This window comes from Montipora foliosa, chromosome 4, assembly GCF_036669935.1.
Source record: "Montipora foliosa isolate CH-2021 chromosome 4, ASM3666993v2, whole genome shotgun sequence".
NCBI classification, from domain to species: domain Eukaryota; kingdom Metazoa; phylum Cnidaria; class Anthozoa; order Scleractinia; family Acroporidae; genus Montipora; species Montipora foliosa.
In genome coordinates this window covers 49,175,580-49,181,092 of record NC_090872.1, presented here as the reverse complement: position 1 = coordinate 49,181,092, position 5,513 = coordinate 49,175,580, and the positions used below count along the sequence as shown (strand labels likewise).

Below are 5,513 nucleotides of genomic sequence, written 5' to 3'. Positions count from 1 at the left end.
GCACCTCACCATCAGCAAGCCCGAAGCCAGGGACCCTCCGAGGACTCAATTTTATCTGAAAGATATTTAGTACAACAACCAACTGAGCTTCATACATGTATACTTAGGTTTAGCATATAGTTCAATAATACTTTAAAAACCGAAAAAGTGTCTGTCTCATGCCCTTCATCTCTGTAACAAAATAACTATAAAAATAACTATAAACCGTAGCAAAATAACCGTGTACTGTATAATAAGTTAAAATACATAAGTATGATGTTATCAAAGAGATAGTTGAGAACCACACTGGATATGCAAGTCTGGATAGCATAAAAGAATGTGCAAAACATGTCTGACAACAACAAAATAGTTATAATTGAGCATTTAAGCCGTAATTCTCAGCAAAAATCATGGTCCACAAACACCTTAGTACATGTAATTCACTAAAGAATGGAAACTACATGATGCGTGCATAGTTGAAATTTTGTCCACATTTTTGGTTCATTTGTCAAAAAGATAACAAGAAACCAGATGTGCTATTCAAATACATTTACATAACACATTGTGTATACAACTCATTGGCACTGCATTTGCTCACCTTTCACCATGCTTCATATTGATGCACCTCTTGGGGAATTCATGATGGCAAGCTCTACCAAATATGGCTGTCTCACTTAAAGCTAAATACCAAGACCTTGATCGAATGGCATTTCCAGCTAGGAACTCACCACATGTCCGTAGCAATGATAATTAAAACAAGCTAACTGGGTCAACGACTGCCAATTAAACTTGTAACTCCCAACAATAATGGTGATGACTATCTTCAAGTTGGATCGAGGAATTCATTCTGCAATGTGAACATCAGCCAAAGAAACATTAATTGAGAAGGATAGTAACAAGCATCAGACTTACTCCTCAGTTGTGCATCTAATTTACATTTTACTTAATGGCATGTTTTTAATTAAAAATTGACTTTCAATAACCATTTAAAAGTAATATAATGGGCAACCTAAAACCGGGAATCCAGAATCCAGAATCCAGAATCACAGGTCATTGTTTTACCAATACAGAGAGTAAAAACTATCCTAAATGTTCATAAAAGCTAACCTTAGGCCTTAAAACATTTGTTTTGGCCTAATTAGGCCTAAGGTTAGCTTTTATGAATGTTTAGGATAATTTCTACTCTCTGTATTGGTAAAACAATGACCTGTGATTCCGGATTCCGGGTTGTAGGGTTGCCCTAATATTATAATAACACCTAAATCCTTTGATTTCTAGATTTTGCAACAACAATCAGGTTACATAATTTGCAAATTCCTATGATGATTCTCTACTTTTGATCAGACTTGAAGATTGTAAACTAATCAACTAATTCATCCAAACAATGTGGGAAGATTCATAATAAATAATTTTTGATCATTAGCAACTCTTGAGGATCTTGCTTTCCCAGCTTCATGTGCCTAAACTATGGAATGAGTTACAGTACCATCCAACATACGAATGGCTGGTAGTACAGCTGTAGTACTGTTGAGGGTTTTAAAAGGCTTTTGAAGAGCACGCAACTTTTTTAAGTTGGCTTTTTCTAGCTACTGTAAATATATTTCAATTTTAGTTTGTACAGATAATTACATGTACGCTTTTTAAAATGTTTATTGCATTTTACTCTATTGTTCTTATCTATGTAAATTTATTTTTATTAGTTATAGACAATTTAATGTAGTGCACAATTGAACATTCTTATGGAAACTGTGCAATAGGAGTAATAAACTATTCTTATCAGTAACAACGAGCTTCAGGCATCCACACCAACAGCCATTAATGCAATGCACATTTTAAAGTTATGTCACATACATGTAGGTAGTTGCAGATTATAATTCTTGCATGAAACCAAAACAGAGAGTGTGCAGTATGGACTGAAATACACCTTTAAACTTCTACAATTTTCTAAATATTGCCCCTAAAGAAGGCCAAAAGCTGAGAAATACCGGCTGTACAATATACAAGAAGTTACTGTTATGGCATATACAGGTAAATGCATGTTCAATAAATTAACACTAAGTAAATCTTGCAATCATGCTCATGTCTTGATATTTACAAATTACCTGAATTTCTTTAAAACTGTCAATTATCACACTGGGTATAACTTGCGTTGATTCTGCAGAAATTTAATAACAAAAGGTAAAAAAAAATAATGCACTTGAGTCAAGTATAAAAAAAGTGAGTTGACTTTACATTAGTTATCACAGAACTAAGCCAGCTCACTTACGATAATGATATTTATTACTCAAAGCACAAAATCAATTGACCCTAAATATTCAAATGGTGCTTTAGTTAATAAGAAAAATCCAGTAGGAGACTGACCCGCTAATAGAGCATATAGTTTGTAGTCCCTGGGTATTATCATTTAAAAATTAACTGACCAGTGGTACTGTAGGGCCAGTTAATAATTACATGAGTAGGACATTTCATTGTAAGAAATTATTGATTGATGGCTGTTTACATCAGTCACAAAGAAAACTCGTCTTCAACTAAGTGAGAATGGACAATTACATGCAGGGGTTACTATCAAGGGTTCATATTATTTTATTTCATTCAGATCACTACCACCCACTTTGAGTTGGTTCTCGTTGATTAAAAACTTCATGACCAGGTCTAGGAAGCTGACGATATTAACATGTATATTGGCATCTATCTTTTGCATGATTACGCCGGCATGAATATGTAAAGAATAACATCACTAACGCAAACAAGACTGTGAGCTCTTTACTACACAGTCTTTGCACTTTTTCAGCCACAACCAAAGATAGAGCTTAGCTTTCATGCCTGAGACCAATATTATTGTTGGATACAGTACTTCCACTATAGAAGACAGAACTGAGAACAAACAACAAGGAGATTACAGATGAATCAATAGAAGCAGCAGCCCAATAGGTAACTTGTGCATTTTGAAAGCATAGGTTGGACAATGCCTTCTTTAACTGGAGATCTCTGAAGTCGAGGAGAAAGGAGGATCAGAATGGCCTTTGAGAAACCTGGGACATACATGTGTGAGACCATAATAACAAATTTTCCTCCTACAACAAACGTATAGTGGAACAATACCCTGAGCTCCCCAACATGCATCTTCATTTCTGCACCCTTAATACACTATTAATCAGCACTTTCATTATTTTTGGCAATTTTAAAAGCAATAATAAATTACTTTACATTTAGAGCAGTCTGTAATACTCCGACCAGAATATTAAAGGACTTAACTGGTTCATACATTGTCTAAGTAAAGAAGGAAATATTAGTGTGCACAGCATATCAAAGAGGAAGCCTGAGTTCGTACATGTGTTCAAGCATATACGTACTACTTACGACGTATAATAATGCAATTTCTCACCTCTAAAATTTCGACATGATGGAATATATGAAGTCTCTTGTGTTTTTCTACTGCACAAGACTGCATAAGCTCATTGAGATTGAGGGACCACAATCAAGGCAGCGACAAGTAGCAGCACAAGCACAGAAAAAACGTGATTCCAAGAACGATCCTTCAATTTCGAGGGTGGTAAGTAGTGCGGTCTCCCGCACCTTTGACTGGCAGGTACAAAACGCAGGTCTCAGGGCACAGGTCACAGGTCACAGGTCACAGGTCACAGGTCATTGTTTTACCTATAAAGAAAGTATCCTAAACATTCATAAAAGCTAACCTTAGTTCTAAAAATTTTTCCTTAGGCCTAAAATTAGCTTTTATTTTTGTTTAGGGTACTTTTCTTTAGGCCTAATTAGGCCTAATTAGGCCTAAAATGTTTAGGATACTTTCTGTATAGGTTAAATAATGACATGTGACCTTTGACCTTTGACCTGTGACCTGTGACCTGTGTCCTGTGACCTGTATTTTGTACCTGCCGCACCTTTGATTAAGCCTCTTCAGCTCTACGAAGTCTTTGCAAATGAACAGTGTCCCCTTCCTCTTCACCTTCACTCCCCATATGTAAATCGGAGCAAAAAGAACCGTCACCTTGATCATCAGCCGTTGCTGGGTGATCCTGAGTTTCACCGACCACTACACTGGTGCCTCCACAGGTGCCGCAAGAATCCCCTACAGCATCACAACTTATAGGCAATGTTGTCTTGGTATTACTACATCTTCTTTATGATACCTTACACTGACTTGAGCCTTGATTTCCCCTTAGTAGCGTGGAAGTGGAACAACATAAAGAATGGACTTCAAAAGAAATCCCAGCAAGTACGTCGCCGAACAAGTAAGGAAGAGATCGACATGTTGATCGAAATACTTAGCGGCCCATACACCCGCCGACGGCGAAAGTAGCTTATGCTTTACCCTAATCTATCTCACTTGAGCTTAAAAAATGAGCTTACCTTGCTATACAAGATTGCTATTTAACACAATCGAGGCAAAACAGAATGTACTTATAACAGCATTCCCTGAATTCTATACAAATGAGAAACAAGTGGTACTATAGTATACGATGATCGGCTTACAGCTGGTACGATGGGTATCATTTTTACGGCTGATACATGTAGCCAGTACTCGAACCCTTCAGTTTGTGGTCAGCAGTCTCTTTCGCGGGCTTGTCATTCGAAGTTGCTTTACTCCTTATGCGGATCCAAAGCAAGGAATACGGATAATAACTCAACTTAAGAAGGTAAGCCTTAACTAAAAGCAGGTAATATTTGATTTTATGTCTGATTGTCGCATAAAATTACGATTTAGCATTCGACTTTTTGGAACCTTCATCAACAATTTGTCAGGCAAGGACATTCGATTCGCCTACACTGAAGTCGATTTACCAACACACGTAAAGTCGATTCGCCTACATAAGTAACGTCGATTCGCCTACACACTGACAAATGAATAAATAAATAACCGATGCAAGTGTTACCTGATTGTTTGCCCGCGAGGCAAATCAATAACCGATACAAGCCTTGTTGGATTGTTTACCGGCGAGGGAAAATTTTGGTAGGGGAGCTGCGAGGAGAATGGTGAGGAGACCCGTTTTTGTGTTCGAAAATCAAGAAGAAAATGCTTACCTTATGCCTTCTTCAATTCTTGAAATAATCAAAAGCTTATAAATTTGTAACAATCATGTAATTTCTATCAATACAGCTTGCGAATCCTTTTTGTTCTGTCTATTCACTTATTTGTTTACTATTTATTTAAGTTTTATTTTAGTTGCTGCTGTTGCTCTGTAAACTTTGTTAATAATGTCAATTTGTAAACACCAAAATTTATTTGCATTTAGCGTGTGCTTTACAGATTCTGTTGGTGATGCTATTAAGCACGGGCTAGGGTTGTAGCAAATACTATCGATCATTTGACCAAAAATTTGTGACTGGTTCTTTCAATGGAAATGAAATGTTTTCTAAGGAACCCCGTGTTAGAATTTCGTGAAAATTTGACGAAACAGTAGTTCTCTAAAAGCGTAACTCGCCTACAAACAAGAACTGAACATTCTTAGCGCACTAAAACAATATATAATCAAACTCCATTGCGTAATTGTGGCACACGGCTAATTTGCAAATTG

The 5,513-nt window shown here is 36.6% G+C and overlaps 1 protein-coding gene across 2 annotated transcripts in view; it reads right to left on the bottom strand.

Moving 5' to 3' along the window:
• The window catches only part of LOC138000899 (uncharacterized), a 9,558-nt gene extending 5,048 nt beyond the window's left edge, over positions 1–4,510 (bottom strand). The window contains exons 1-4 of one of the 2 annotated variants that reach the window (XM_068847571.1): positions 4,348–4,510; positions 2,082–2,134; positions 708–826; positions 1–55 (exon numbers count right to left, since the gene is read on the bottom strand). The exon at positions 1–55 is cut by the window's left edge and continues 126 nt beyond it. The gene's annotated coding sequence lies outside the window, so the exon portion shown is untranslated. Of the gene's footprint in view, positions 56–577; positions 827–2,081; positions 2,135–4,347 lie in introns of both variants that reach the window. The other variant, XM_068847569.1, reaches the window with a different exon arrangement.
• Between the last annotated feature and the right edge of the window lie 1,003 nt (positions 4,511–5,513).